The sequence below is a fragment of the Lepisma saccharinum genome, chromosome 11, assembly GCF_977018435.1.
Source record: "Lepisma saccharinum chromosome 11, izLepSacc3.1, whole genome shotgun sequence".
NCBI classification, from domain to species: Eukaryota; Metazoa; Arthropoda; class Insecta; order Zygentoma; family Lepismatidae; genus Lepisma; species Lepisma saccharinum.
In genome coordinates this window covers 29,679,333-29,695,787 of record NC_139239.1, presented here as the reverse complement: position 1 = coordinate 29,695,787, position 16,455 = coordinate 29,679,333, and positions in this window count along the sequence as shown.

Genomic DNA, 16,455 nt, shown 5'->3' with positions numbered 1-16,455 from the left:
TGGTAGAAACAGCTGGGAAGAGCATAGCGTAGTCATGGCAACAAACCTAACGACGCTTCCTTCATATTCTCCGTATTCCCCGAAGCACTATAAAATAGCGGAACAAAACGCCCCTGCCATCAGTTCTTCCTCAGGTAATTGGCAAGACATGGCGCTGGTATCATACTTCAATTGGTTCTTTTATGTTCTTCGAGTTCCTTTGTGGCCAAGTTCCTTGCGCGTTAATCATCTTCTACGAGCAATGAAAGGAAACGGAAAACTTTAAACGGGTTGAATATTTATATACGTTCATAATTTCTTGCTCTCTTTAAGCAGGAAATTCATTATGAAAGGAGTTGACACTGTTTGGCACGACTCGGCACTGTTCGGCACTGTACGGCACTGTTCGGCACTGTTCGGCACTGTTCGGTACTGCTCGGCACTGTTCGGTACTGTTCGGCACGTCTCGGCCAGATTCGGTATGCCACCAGACCAGCCCACAGTTCCAGAATGTTTGAGTTGCTGTTTTAAGTCCAATTTATGCACAGTAAGGCTAATCGGGACTGGACGTACAGTTTAAAGTGGGATCCGAACCACTTGTGCCTCCACCGGGTATCGAACCCGGGACCCCTCGATTACAAGGCAATGAAGCTACCACTGCGCCATGGGGGAGGCCCAGTTCCAGAATGTGACTACGGTGATATTGACCTTGTAAGGTAAATAGGCGACCGTGTGTGCCGATTTTCTACGAAAGTTTTTAATTGTCAGGGAGACATTCCGGCCGTTTCATAAGCTGAAGCAAAGTGTACAGAACGGAACCGGGTAGTCGTAATACAAATGTGTGTGTCGTGATGTGCGACTGCGTATAAATAACGGTTGTCTACTTTCTACGTGTACATGTAAACATTTCAGACTATGTAAACTACATGAGGACGGGCGTGAGCTTGACAACGAACGTTATAGAAATAGAATTGTCGTGGTTTTCAATTATTGAAGTGGTGGGAGAAGTAATTTTTATTCTTCTTTACACATACAAACAATTTTCTACTAAGTTTCAAAAAGGATGTATGAAATATTCTCGTGAATAATTGAAAAATGCATTACTTTTGTTTCTGGCTTGCCACATGTTTGTTGTCTACATTTGACTTTCCCCAGTAGATGGTGCTTGGAAGAGAATACTAGAAGATTTTATCCTAAATAGGATTGTTATGATCTATGTGTAAACCAGCACTATTAGAAAACGCACTTTCTTTCTGCACAGTGTCAAAAGTTAATTTTAGAGTTGTTTGTATTGTTTACGTAGACTGTAATCTGTAAGCCAATGTAATCTACGGTATATTACACGTAGATACGCTCTCACAATGGCTAGATAGATTCGATGTGTTGTCTACGCTGAGACTATGTGGGATGAACGACCCAGAAGGGAAAGAGTCATCAGTGCACCAGAATGAAATCTGTTCTGCACCTGAGCACAGATGTATGTTGCAACCAGTGGCGTAGCGTTATACTAGTACGCCCGGCGTTCCCAGATTTAAAATTTCAAAAATGCTTAAATGCTGTGATTATAAAGTAAAACGTGACTAATTTCATATATGTTTGACCTTCATGGCATTATAATGGCTATTTCTCGCGATCCGCTTGCAACGCTCCACTCTCAACACTCGTTCTAGCATCTCTTTTCAATGCCTTTCCCGGCCGGACGCCGAGCAGGTTCGGCGTACAGGACTCCTATATTCCTTGCTGCCTTTATGGAGGGAAAGCTTCCATTTCTACAGCACGCGTGTAAATGGGCTCTCTTACGCCAGCGTACGAGAGGTCTACCGTGATTGGTTCATGTGACCCTTCCTGCCTTCTGAAGCAGACGACAGCGGCAGAATTCCTACCCGGTTCTTCGCTCTTCGCGCTCATGCAACTCGTGCTCTGTGATGCTACAATACGCAATATTGACTGACGTAACTTTACCAATCTCAAATATACTGCTTCTTAATGGCCACTGCATTGTATAATTTATCGCACGAACAGCGATGTGTATTAGAAACTAAAAGATCAACACAGTTTTTGTCAAATAAGTTGGTGAAGTCCTCGTGATAGAAATTCAGCCTGTGGCTGCTCTACCACTTAACCCGCAAAACTATTATTTTTTATTGTATTTTTTCGTTATTATCTAACTACTTAATATTGTGTGAATGGAAATGTTTAGAATTAATTTGAAAACTCTTAACATCGAATGGTCTCTGGAGAAAATTATTTTAAAATGTTTATCAGCATTCTCAAGATGTAATAAACAGTGGTCTGAATTACTAATCGGCACTGTTACGTCAGTAGAGTGTACGATATTTGGATCATCCACTCTGCTTTTCACAGTGCGCCAAGACGACAGAGGTCCCTGGTTCGAATCCCGGCGTGAGCACGGGTGTTCTTTGTCAGTGTCCCTTCATCAATATCATCACTCATATTCATATTCGCAATTAACCAAAAGTGGTAGAAAAGCGAAGTAAAATAAACCAAATCAATCAGTAGTTGGATCGCCCACAACAATGACGTCTACTGTTGTGCAGAGGCGCTTGTGATTCAGGTAGGTTTTTAATGACTTGCGTCGTGCAGAAAGATATAAAAAAAGGTATAGAACACCAGAGTTCAAAACATCTGTGGCATACTGAGGCATCTAATTTTCTAGCTAAAACATGCAATGATGATGTTTTATTGAAAACCCAGCTTACTTCAGGCAAATAATACCTGTGGCGACTAATACCATAAGTAAATTATTAAGCAAGAAAGGGCCGACTCTTCCTTCGGACTTGGCGTTCCCAGCCGAAATGTGCAACATGACAATACTCGACCCCATACTGCTAGTTCGATTGTTACAATCATCCAAGATCTGTTTTTGTCTTCTGCATCCACCGTATTCGCCAGACCTCGCCGCCAGGTATTTTCACGTCTTTGGATCGCTCAGAGGGCGCTATGGAGCAATTCCCACGACAAGGTTAAGCCGGCGGTGCACGTGTGGATACACTCACAGTCAATGAACCTTTTTTAGAAGTATCCATGCATCCAAGGTGCTGGAACACTTAAACAGGAGATTACGTCGAAAAATAATGTAAATGTATACCTTTTGCATTCAATGCCTTTCAAGATAAAATTACTTAAGTTTTTCATTTGATTCTTCTTCGTACTTGGCAGATTACAGAAAGTCTCGACATCGTATCTCGTAAGGTAATTAATTAATTAATTAATGCTTGTCTCACTTGGTCTTGCATAGGAATCCGATACTAATGCAACTCATGAAATCGTCTCCATCGATCCGACATTAAGTAATTTCAGTACCTCTTGTGGTATCGTGCAGTTTCATTTTCAGAGACAAAATCTCCATTGTGCGCGCAACTAGAGAGAGATGCAATCTACACTAAATGAACACTGACAACCACAATCGGCTTAAACGTCTGCAAGTTCTTGGCTTAACAGAAACATGCGGTAACACCCGTCCGGTATAATTCCTAGGTCTTCGGTACAAGATTTCAGATCCGATTTGTAACTTCATTTTTTTTATTTGAATGTCAAATTTTGTTCCTTTTGAGGGAGGTTTTTAGTAGTCCTGTTGCTATGACTGCTACTCCTTTGTAGGTGGCAAGTATGCAATGTCGTTCGAATATATTTTTTAAAAAAAATAGATATGGTGCTTAAGTTTTGAAACATCTTAGCTGCAAGTCGTTACGGCGAAGAATGGACCTTGTGGAATGGATAGACAAAGCAAGATATGAAACATCGATGGGAAGAGTTGGTGAAAAGAGATCAGTGATGGAAGTGATCAAAAAGAGCAATTGACTGCAACATGTCTACAAGATGGACTGGAAGCAATGGTTAACGGATAATATATTAGTAGATCCTAAAGTGTAAGGTGCTCGATCGGAAAGCTTGCCCATTCAGCAGAGAAAAACGAAAATATGAGTTACCTGTGTTTATGATCACACCGACGTGAGAAGCGACACGTGACATATTACATGCCAACTGGTATGTCGTTAGAAAATGCACCTTAAAAAATACGTAGATTCTACGTTTTGCGTTGTGGTCGTACTGACACAAGACCCAATGATCTATAAAAGCCACATGAAAAAATTAAACATTTTTTCTATGTATGCCTGTGTAGTTGAACTTGGTGAATGTAATTATTATTAAAAGATCGTTACTGTTAAGAGCAGGGTCGTCAACCGTTCCAGAGTTTGAGTAATGTGTCCCGCTTTCGCTCCCCGGGACGTCAGTTGTCCCGTACCTGAAATTAAGAGTTTTCCCCGGCTATATCAATGTTTCTGAAGAACAATATAATCTACTTTCCTTTCACTGGTGGCAGTGCATTGTGGGACAGATATTGCTTCCAGATCTGCTTCCCCACCTATTTGTAACCTCTGTCTCATCTTTGCTTTCTCTACTTTCTTCCCAGCGTGGAGCTTGAAAGTTCTGTTCAACGTGTTGCAAGATGTATGGTAAACGTAAAGTACAGCTTCCTGATACAAAGAAGAGAAGCAACTACGTAATGTTCGCAAAACATGATTGGCATTGGAGCAAGATGATTTTCACCTGTGCTTGACAGATATTGGTAATAAATCTAATGCATGTTGAAAATACGGCAACAAAGAATTTTCAATAGCACATGGTGGTCCCGGTGAGATAATGCACAATACTCGAAGCAGCTACACCGTCTATTAATTGATATTTTCATGAGAAGGAACTGTTCTGAGAACGAAAAGTTGATTGGAATTATTTATGACGGCTATATTTTCTAATATTGTAATTGTGTCTCTTATCATCAGCTTTCGATTGTAACTTTGTCCCTTATTTTCAACTTGTTATTTCAATTCCAACCTTTGTTTTTACCTTATTTTCAACTTGTAATCGGAATTTTGTCCCTGATTTTCAATTTGTGATTGTAATTTTCCCCTTATTTTCAATTTATTGTAATTTTGTTCCTAATTTTCAACTCTTGATTGCAATTTGTCTATTATTTTACCTTATTTTTAACTAGTAATCGGAATTTTATCGCTTATTTACAACTTGTGATTGGAATTTTGTTATATTCAACTTGCAATCGGAATTTTATCTTTTTTTTCAGCTTGTGATTGTAATTTTGTCCTTTATTGTCATCACGACCACCTGGCAACCCGGGTCAAGGGTCTAGTGAGTGACGAATTAATTATCTTCTCCCGTACGGCCAACACATCAAAAATAAACCCACTATTCAAGATATAATATGAGAATACATTATAAAACGCTGCTTAACACAAAGTAAGTAAGGTGTTTTGTGAAGTGAAACACTCATTGGAAACAAAAATACTAATTTATTATGAAGACATGTTCACTAGTGTTAGTTGATTAAATAAGTGTAACCAACAACTAATTCATATTGCAATGTTCTAATTACGCACCCATCGAGCATACCAGAATTACACAGTAAACGCCGCTTGAACATTTGAACAAAATTGCTTCGTTGTAATTCGTGGTAATTATTTCTTTATACTGAATATATTCGAAATCGGTGAATACAACTTTCGTTTTAATGTTTTCCACCATATTTTCTCTCTACGGTAATATTACTTTAATGTATTGATAATGTTGATAGATATTGTTCAAAGATGGCAGTGAAGTTCTATCTTGATTATTTGAATTTTTTCAACAAGTATTTGCACATTTAAGACATGTATTGTATAAAGTAATTACAATACTCTCTCTGTCTAATACAGTCAGAATTCGTGTAGTATTGTCTTCACATTCTGGCAATTACTTTACACATTTTAGCCATAATCGCTTTTAACTCTAAAAACATTTTCTTCAAAACTAGTTTAAAAATTTCTATTCGCATGATGTTATATATTGTTTGTGTATCTTCCTCCTTTTTCTGGCTTCCAATATGATATATATCTTTCTTGTCTTGTATCTATTTCAACTGATCTTTGTACGCGATCCGCATTCTACCTTTAACATTCACCAGCCATGTAACTTTGCTTTTCGGTGCTATATTTTTTCCCTTGACATACCTCATAACATTCCTTTTGTCCTTAAATAGTAGCATAACCCATACAAAATCGCCTCTTAGATTCAACGTTTCTTTTGCTTTATCCCTTTGGTAGTCTTCATTCATTATTTCTTCCATTTGGGCATCAAATTTATTCCTGGGAATGTAGGAAAAGATCATTTGCTGTGGCGTTTTTTCACTTGATGCGTCACATTCGCTTCTCAAAGCCACCAATGCTCTCGGCAATAATTCTTCAACGTTTACATGCGAATTCTTATTCAGTTGCTCCCGTACAGCACAGTCTGGGTTTGTTTTCACTGTCTGCACTTAGCGCTCTACCTGGCCATTGCTTTCAGATGTTACGCAGAAGAATTATCCAAATTGATGTGACGTTCATCACAAAATGCTTTGAATTCCGTACATGAGAATGGGGGACCATTATCCGCCACAAAACACTTTGGTAGTCTGAAAATAGCAAAATTTTTGATTAGATAACTCTTTACTTCTTGAAATGAAGTAGATGAAACTCTATTACAATCTACCCATTAGCTATAAGCATCCACTATTATAACATAAGTGATTCTTCTGTACACAAAAAATCGATATGCATTCTTTTCCATGGATGTCTGCATTCAGTTCATGCACTATACTTCTTAGCGCTTGCATTTAGCTAGGCAGCCGCACAAACTTCACATTTATTTACATACTCTTCAATAGCCTTATCCATTCCTGGCCATCAATATCTTTCTCTGAGCATTACTTTCATTTTTACAATTCCGCAATGATCTTCATGGGTTCTCTGAATAATGTAATTTCGCACTCCTTTGCGAACAACCAATCTCCGATCCTAATACAGTAACTCATCCGCAATACTTAATTCTGCTTGTCTTCTCTTGTACGCCAAGAGTTCCTTGAATTCATCTCCTCTGAGCCCTTTAACATCTTGCAAGAAGATTTCGTTAACTTAGGAATATCTTCTCGCTGACAATAAGTCAAAATCGCCTGCTTTGCATTCGGCGTAAGCGTAACGTGGTACACAAATTCTTCTTGCCTGGGATCATCATTATGTACGTATGTCAGGAACTGCCAATCTTGATACATGTCTGCAACTTCAACCTTTTTAGTACAAATCAGTTTATATGTGAATTAAGCTAAGAATAAAAACAAAACTTTGAAAACGTGGCGACGCCATAATAGGAATTAGCTTTTCCATAGCTAACGCTGCTTAGCTGGCATTGAATTCGTTCATATTTCAAACGACATACCTTGTATGTATTTTTGGAATATCCTTACTCCATATAGGATACACAAAGCTCACTTGAACCATTTTTTTCTAAAAATGTTTTGCTCAATTCATTTGTCTAATTTATGCTTAACTTTCTCACGTAAACCTTACTATATTTTATAAAATTTCTTGAAAATTGGTGTAATGCCTTGTTTCATTGGAATCGTGGCAATAAAATGCTTAATTGGCTCTGACAAATAATTATCGAACAACACTTTACGCTCGTTCTTAATAAATTTAAATAATTCTTGTACATCACACGAAGTGATCAGATTTTTACATTTGACCATCTGCGATTTAATCAGGGTTTACCCTTGCACAATTTTCAACTTGTCAGCTATTAACACAGACGAAATATTAGTCGTATCTTTAGACGTAACCAAAGTTTGCCTTTGTACACATTTCAATTTGTCAGATATTAACACAGACTAAATACGAGTAGTGTCTTGATACTTATTTAATGATGGCCTCAGTTGAGATAAACCAACTTGAAAATTAGGCAATAACTGCTTAAACCATTGTCTTTCCATCAATGGATATTTTAATTCACATGCGACCACATACAAATCTAGTATTTTATCTACTGTATATGTTCATAACCAAGTCTTACAGTAACCTTCCCAACTAACGGCAAAGTCATACAGATAGCACATCGTAAAACAAAGTCAGCTTCCAGATATTACAAACCATGTAGTTGACTGTCACAAAATGTTTTACTTGCAATTGAAACTTCTGAACCTGTATCTATTTCAAAGTTCAACACAGTCTCATTAACATTGAGAGCAATTACATATTCGGACCAATAAACAATCTTACTAGTAGCTTTATCACAATGAGCTATTTTCATAGGGAATGAAGAATTGTCAGATGTAAGATATGGTTGCGACGAAGCTGAATTGTCATTACATTGAAATTAATCACATGTAACCAATCCTTTGCGCATAGAGCTAATTTTTATTTTTAATTCCATGGTAATCATTCAACCCTTAATTCATTTATACCAAACTGTTTACATCATCCGAAGTAAGAGGTTCAATAGCATGCACAACATTAGCCTTGTACTTACTTTAAGGTTTACTTCTATTAGTTTCTTTATTGCGCTGCAACTTGAAACACTGGGAAACATCATGACCAAACTTCTTACAACATCTGCATTGCTTGAAATATTGTTGCTTTCTTTCCCGCTCATTTTTACTTCCCTCATTATCTGCTTTATTTTGTCCATATATAAGATTGGATTCCCCTTGCCTAATATTTTGGAACTTCCATCTATCCTGTTTCGGATTAGAATGGGCACTGGAGCGGAAATGCGTATCGCCCTTGTACATATTTACTTTTGTACGATTAGTGTTCATAAAATTTACATTCGCTGGACTTAATATTCTTTCATATCTGCTGCTAGTGTAGTAGAAGTTTGAGAATTTTTATTTAATCTCAGAAAATCACTATTCTACTTCACAGCAAATTATGAAATAACAGTAAAGCATATATTTCAAAATCACAACACCGTTCTCTGGTGAATGTACTTATTATTTGCACTAAATAAATACATTAGCTTATGCTCGATTTGAAGTGACTCGAACTACTCACAAACGTTCTTGTTATCTCTTTTCAACTGTTTTTTAACAACTGGTTGCTAAGCAACAAAACAGCATACTGTTAGATTTCTTTCTTTACTTTCACGCATAAGAAGTGATTACAATATTTACACAATTTGAAATCAGTCACACTGCTTCTAGTTTTTCCATCTGCTTTGGTACCTGAAAAGCTTTGTGAAATTCCATTACATTATCAGCAATGAGTTTCGTCTTTATAGGCATTATTTTATTGCTAAAAGCAAGAAATTCTATTTTCATTTTTCGCGAAGTTAATAGTTTTGTTTATTTATAAGACACGTCTCTCTCTCGCTCTCTCTCATCATGGTGTTTGCCTGTCACTTCGAAGCTCAGTCTCAAGTGATAAGCTTGAGAGATGGGCAAAGAGGGGCATTTCGCATCTTTTGCTCTTCTCATGCACTCCTCTCTCTCCTCCCACTTCCCCTCTCCCTCCCCTCCCCCCCTCTCTCTCTCTTCAGACTTCAAAATCTGGGCTCCGCTGGTCGACATGTTGCAACTATCGATTCCCCAAGTAATCACACTCTCTTGATTAAATCATTTCAAGTTACAAATTACTGTCGAGCCAGCTTTGAATCAATACATAGGGAGAGCTAGAGAGTGAGGGGGAGGGGTGGGAACTAGAGAGGAGGGAGGGCAAAGAGAGTGGTTGGGGGTGAATAGCCGAACGGAAGTCTCTTAGGACGGGAGGCAACGATTCTGAGACCAGCTCCTGGGATTCTCAAGAAGGAGACAGATAACAAGATTACGTTTCTTGCCTGCTTCGTAATGGATAACGACGCCTGTTTTAATAACCAACTCGGAAAGTCCTGCTAGAGGAGAGAAGAGGGGGCAAAAATCTTGGATCTGCACTTAAAATAACACTTTCTACATTATCCGGTTTTTCATTTAAATCTCTCTCCTTTTTTCCCTCTCGAAACCTTCTTAATTACATTAGCAGCACGACGCACCCTTTCTATAAAAAATATACTTGTAATATTTATTTCCCTATTAGGATATACCTGTCGCGCTTACAAGCTTTTGTCTATATCCATCCGCCAATCCGTACAGTCATTGAGCAAGTTAATGGTCCATTATCTACTGTCACAGAAGTATCAATGTTTCTTGGTTGCAAACTCAGTGCAAGAAGCTGCTACATAATGAGTGTCTGTCTCGTTGACCATTTAAGAGAAAAGTAAAGATAGAACTTTAGAATTACAATTAGACAGGCTAATTCTGCAACTTCCTAACAGATTAATATATATTTTAAAAATGGATAATTAATTACACAGACTATAGATTCCGCTACACGAAAACGCAAGGTGAGACAAGAGGAGTAATAATTTGTACATACGTATGTAGTCATAGCCTGGAGGTAAGAAACAGATATTTCAACATTCCGTGAAGACATATAGTTGAGGAAGTGTGGAGGAAAAGCACCACGCATTCACAATCTCGGGCATTTGTGGAGGTGATGTGATCACCACCACACTCCTGTCCCTCATACCCGCCAAGTACCCATTTATTGAGGCTGGGTTGAATCTCAGAGCCGCTCACTGTATGAAAATTGTTGGTAAAATCCAAACCTGAAATGAAAATTAGTCGACTGAAAACCATAGTCGAGTCAAATTAATCGAATTAATTCGATTGAATTTGACTAATGTTATTCAAAGTACTCGTTTTTCTGGTATTTGTCGCCGACCTCCGCGACAACAAGGGTCCCGGGTTCGAAATCCGCCATGGGAGTTCTTTATGAGTGTATCTTTATCAATTTCATCACATCATTACTCATCCTCATCTTCGCGATTAGCTCAGAGTGACAGTAAAGCAAACTAAAATATCTGATAGTCGAACCTTCCAGATGGTGTAGTGGTAATACCGTCGCCTTGTAATCAAAGGATACCGGGTTCGATATCTGATGGAAGCACATATTGATTCGGATTTGGATCCCACTTCAAACTGTAAGTCCAGTGCGTATTAGCCTTCCTGTGCATAAGGTGAACTAGTCAATATATTGATCAAAGTTGTTCGATCATTTATCAGTCAAAACATCAGTAACAGCCATATTTTCTTCCCAAGTATTTTATTTTTCTATCGAAAGAGAGTAGAAAGCAGAAGAAGGACAAGGAAAGAAAAAAATAAATGCGTCACTGCGGTGTGAGGCTTTTAAGAGGGATGGTACATCCATAGAGTAGCATTCATCTTCCAATAAATACTCAAATTCCGTGGTACAGTGGCGTCTCGAGGAGAAGTTATCAGAAACTTAAAGGTTAAGATTTATTTGACGGTTAAGTTTGTAGAAGCCTCAGGAACGGGCTAAGATCGTTTAGTTCGTATGAACTTTCCAGCCTGATCATTACCAGTGCGTAGTTAGAGATCGGTTAGTTAATTGAACTCTCCAGCCTAATTATTGCCTACTTTTGTGGGAGCAGGAAAAGGTTTATTATCCATTTTGCCTTGACTCATCTCACTCAACAGGTCGCTAGGTGCCGTGGCTTGCCGTGAGTTGATAGCTTCCTGGAGATGAGGCCTTGCTCGAAAAGGTTTATTATCCAGCCTCAGGAACGGGAGGAAATACAAGAAGAAGAAGTTGAAGGGTGTTACAGAACTTGAATTAGTACGTGGCAGATTCTTCAACTGCAGGGGTAGATGAGTGGTTAAGGTTACGCACTCGTATTTCTGAGCCGCGGTAGCTCAGTCGTTAGGGCGTCTGACTACCTTGCGATAGACCAGGGTTCGATCGCCGGCGGGAGAGAACCGGGACTTTTTCCACCTGTTGAAGTGGCTCCGGCGCCCACCCAGCGTCATATAAAGTGGGTACCTGGAGGAAACTCTGGGGGGTAAAGGCGGCCAGGTGCGTGGTGCTGATCACATCACCCGCACCTTCGGCCGTGATCAAGAATGTGTGGTGCCCTAACTCCATATCCCCCTATACGCCTTCATGGCGTGGTGCAAAGCATAGGGGAGCACTTTACCTTTTTTACTTTTTACTAGTATTTTAAAATCAAATTCTTTATTTGTGTGAGCGAGGTTAAGCCTGAGGTTGTTCTGGCACCTAACACACTACCTCCTCCTTTCAATTTTATATCATCACACTTACGTCGCCCTAAATCTAAGAGTGTAGGCTAACATCAAAACGGTCATTTACGCTTGTTCTGAGATTGCATAAAGAAAAACTGCGGATAAATCTAGGGTCTACCAATTTGAACGTCAGATCTTTAAAATTAGATAGAATGACAACCACAAGTGATAATGACACACACACACACACACACACACACACACACACACATATATATATATATATATATATATTATTTTGAAGATTAAACAATGGCATTATGATTTGAACAATATGTCGTTCAAAAGTCCTCCTCTGCTTCGGTGGGTGGAATGGATTCTGAATGTCCAATTTTCCAGCACGTCTGCACACTTATTGAGCGGTATAGCCTCAATGGTTCGTTAGATGTTCCGTTTCAGGTCACGAACTGTGTGTGGCTTAGTCTCATAGACCTTAGATTTGACATAACCCCATATAAAATAATCCAGTGGGGTTAGATCACGTGATCTAGGTGGCCAGTTCACATTACCCTTTGTCTAGCGTCGTCGACTTGTAATGAAGGGGTCCCGGGTTCGATATCCGGTGGAGGCACATAGTGGTTCGGAATCCATTTTAAACTGTAGGTCCAGTCCCGATTAGCCTTACTGTACACAAAGTGGACTTAAAACACCAACTCAAACCAAACATCACCCTTTCTGGACAGAACTTGTTCGGGGAACTTTTCCTGCAATAATTCCATTTTTGGCGAGCTGTGTGGCAAATCCTGTTGGAAAAACACATTCTTGATGTCAAGATTTGCCAGTTTAGGCCCCAAAATCTGCACCACCATATTCCTCTATCGCTCCCCATTGACAGTCACGTGATTTCCATGTTGGTCCTCAAAAAAATAAGGCCCGATCACGCCATTGGCCCAAAAACCACACCACACAGTCACTTTTTTAGGATGAAGGGTACGTTTAGAAACACTTGCGGATTTTCATCTGCCCAAATCCTACAGTTTTGTTTCTTAACGTAGCCAAGAAGAAAAAAAATGTTCTTCATGGGAAAAGATGATGAAATTCCTCTCAATGCACGAAATGTCTGTCGAACTGAACACGAATTTTGATAATGAATTCGAATAATTTCTATGCGTTATTGCATTGTGTATCTCTCCATGATAACTTGCCACAGACTACTGCACACAGATGTCACAGTTAAATCTCGTCATTCCAGTCAGTGTTGCCATAACACTCTTTCAAAGTTCTGACGTTCAAATTCGTAAACCCTTTACATAGGACTACATTTGGAATGGGATTTCTCCTTAGCAGTGTAGCGGAGATTTCCTCCCTCTAAGTATGGAAACAGCAAATAAGACAGTCGCGTCTAATATTCATGAATCACTTGAAACCTCAGAGGGAAAGTGAATAACCTGTTTCTTAAACGTGTGTTCCTAGGGGTTGCCACACGTGGAATAACGCTGCAGGGATAAATTTACGAGATTTCGCTCTTGGTTTGAATTTAACAGCCCTTCCTCGCACAATCGTAATTTCCCTTTACGCGTGTCTTGAATATTAACAGACTTAAGGTTATTTTGTGGCCTTCTCTCGTTACTCTGCAATATGGGGCGTGTTAACATCAGCAGTGAAGTCAAGAGTCATAATGTGGGCAGTATTTCAAGGGAAACTCTTAACGTTAATTTATATTGGACCTGCAGAAGGCCAATAGAAACGCATTACAACTGCGATTTGTGACGTAATATCCTTACACATTTTTAATATGCAGGTAAATTCCTGCAACAGTATTGGAGTAAAAGATGAGAGATTGTCTCCACTCGATAAATCGAGTCTTTAATTACGTTCTTTCTCATTCTTTCTCTATCTATCTCTTTATCCCTCTCCTTTCCACTGTCTCTCTATCTCTCTTTCTCTCTCTCTTCTCCTTTTAGCTCTCTCACTCTGTCTTTCTTCCTTTCTGCCTTTCTCTCTCCCTCTCTCTACCACTATTTCTAATATCTCGTACCACTATTTCTATTATATCGTAATAGAAGGAAGGTCCGAAGCGTTTTTCGTGTATTATATCGTAATAGAAGAAAGGTCCGAAGTGTTTTTCGTGTATTATATCGTAATAGAAGGAAGGTCCGAAGCGTTTCTCGTGTATTATATCGTAATAGAAGGAAGGTCCGAAGCGTTTTTCGTGTATTATATCTTCATAGAAGGAAGGTTCGAAGCGTTTCTGGTGTATTATATCTTCATAGACGGAAGGTCGGAAGCGTTTCTCGTGTATTATATCTTCATAGAAGGAAGGTCCGAAGCGTTTCTGGTGTATTATATCTTCATAGACCGAAGGTCGGAAGCGTTTTTCGTGTATTATATCTTCATAGAAGGAAGGTCCGAAGCGTTTCTGGTGTATTATATCTTCATAGAAGGAAGGTTCGAAGCGTTTCTCGTGTATTATATCTTCATAGAAGGAAGGTCCGAAGCGTTTCTGGTGTATTATATCTTCATAGACGGAAGGTCGGAAGCGTTTTTCGTGTATTATATCTTCATAGAAGGAAGGTCCGAAGCGTTTCTGGTGTATTATATCTTCATAGAAGGAAGGTTCGAAGCGTTTCTCGTGTATTATATCTTCATAGAAGGAAGGTCCGAAGCGTTTCTCGTGTATTATATCTTCATAGAAGGAAGGTCCGAAGCGTTTCTCGTGTATTATATCTTCATAGAAGGAAGGTCCGAAGCGTTTCTCGTGTATTATATCTTCATAGAAGGAAGGTCCGAAGCGTTTTTCGTGTATTATATCTTCATAGAAGGAAAGTCCGAAGCGTTTTTCGTGTATTATATCTTCATAGAAGGAAGGTCCGAAGCGTTTCTCGTGTATTATATCTTCATAGAAGGAAGGTCCGAAGTGTTTCTCGTGTATTATATCTTCATAGAAGGAAGGTCCGAAGCGTTTCTCGTGTATTATATCTTCATAGACGGAAGGTCGGAAGCGTTTCTCGTGTATTATATCTTCATAGACGGAAGGTCGGAAGCGTTTCTCGTGTATTATATCTTCATAGAAGGAAGGTCCGAAGTGTTTCTCGTGCATTATATCTTCATAGAAGGAAGGTCCGAAGCGTTTCTCGTGTATTATATCTTCATAGAAGGAAGGTCCGAAGCGTTTTTCGTGTATTATATCTTCATAGAAGGAAGGTCCGAAGCGTTTTTCGTGTATTATATCGTAATAGAAGAAAGGTCCGAAGTGTTTTTCGTGTATTATATCTTCATAGAAGGAAGGTCCGAAGCGTTTTTCGTGTATTATATCTTCATAGAAGGAAGGTCCGAAGCGTTTCTCGTGTATTATATCTTCATAGAAGGAAGGTCCGAAGCGTTTCTGGTGTATTATATCTTCATAGACGGAAGGTCCGAAGTGTTTCTCGTGTATTATATCTTCATAGAAGGAAGGTCCGAAGCGTTTCTCGTGTATTATATCTTCATAGACGGAAGGTCCGAAGCGTTTCTCGTGTATTATATCTTCATAGACGGGAGGTCGGAAGCGTTTCTCGTGTATTATATCGTAATAGAAGGAAGGTCCGAAGCGTTTCTCGTGTATTATATCTTCATAGAAGGAAGGTCGGAAGCGTTTCTCGTGTATTATATCTTCATAGAAGGAAGGTCCGAAGCGTTTCTCGTGTATTATATCTTCATAGAAGGAAGGTCCGAAGCGTTTCTCGTGTATTATATCTTCATAGACGGAAGGTCCGAAGCGTTTCTCGTGTATTATATCTTCATAGAAGGAAGGTCCGAAGCGTTTTTCGTGTATTATATCTTCATAGAAGGAAGGTCGGAAGCGTTTCTCGTGTATTATATCTTCATAGAAGGAAGGTCCGAAGCGTTTCTGGTGTATTATATCTTCATAGACGGAAGGTCGGAAGCGTTTTTCGTGTATTATATCTTCATAGAAGGAAGGTCCGAAGCGTTTCTCGTGTATTATATCGTAATAGAAGGAACGCTGCACATATTTCTTCTACTGCTTAGCTTCTTGAGCACTCCAAGCATACACACGATCATTCTGGCGGTTATAGGATCCCTCTACGTCAAAACTTTTCTCGTCCGTAAAAAGAATTCTTCTGTGGCCGTTTTGACCACGCCGGCGAAAGAGTGCCTTTGCTTTCAGCTGTCGCTTACGCTTTAGGTCTGCTGTGAGGAAATACCCAGTTGTTCGTCGATAACCTTTGAGTCTAAGGTCTTCGTAAATGATGCGGCACATTGTTCTCGTCGACATATTCGTCTGCTTTGCAAGGAGAGGCTTCTTGCGACAGGGATTCCGTCGAATTCGCTCCCTGACGGCTTTGACGAGAGCTGGTGTTCGGACTGACCGCGGACGATCACTTCTAACACGGTCAGAAATTCCATTGGTCTCAGCAAACCTTTTGATCGTGCGATAAAAAAATAATATGTTAATGCCCAGATGTTTTAGGTCCTTGAAAATATCACCGGGCGTCTTCTTTGCTACACTGCTGCACGCTTTTGTTCGATGTCCATTTTACACACTTTCGTAGCTCTTACTGACTCCACAAAGC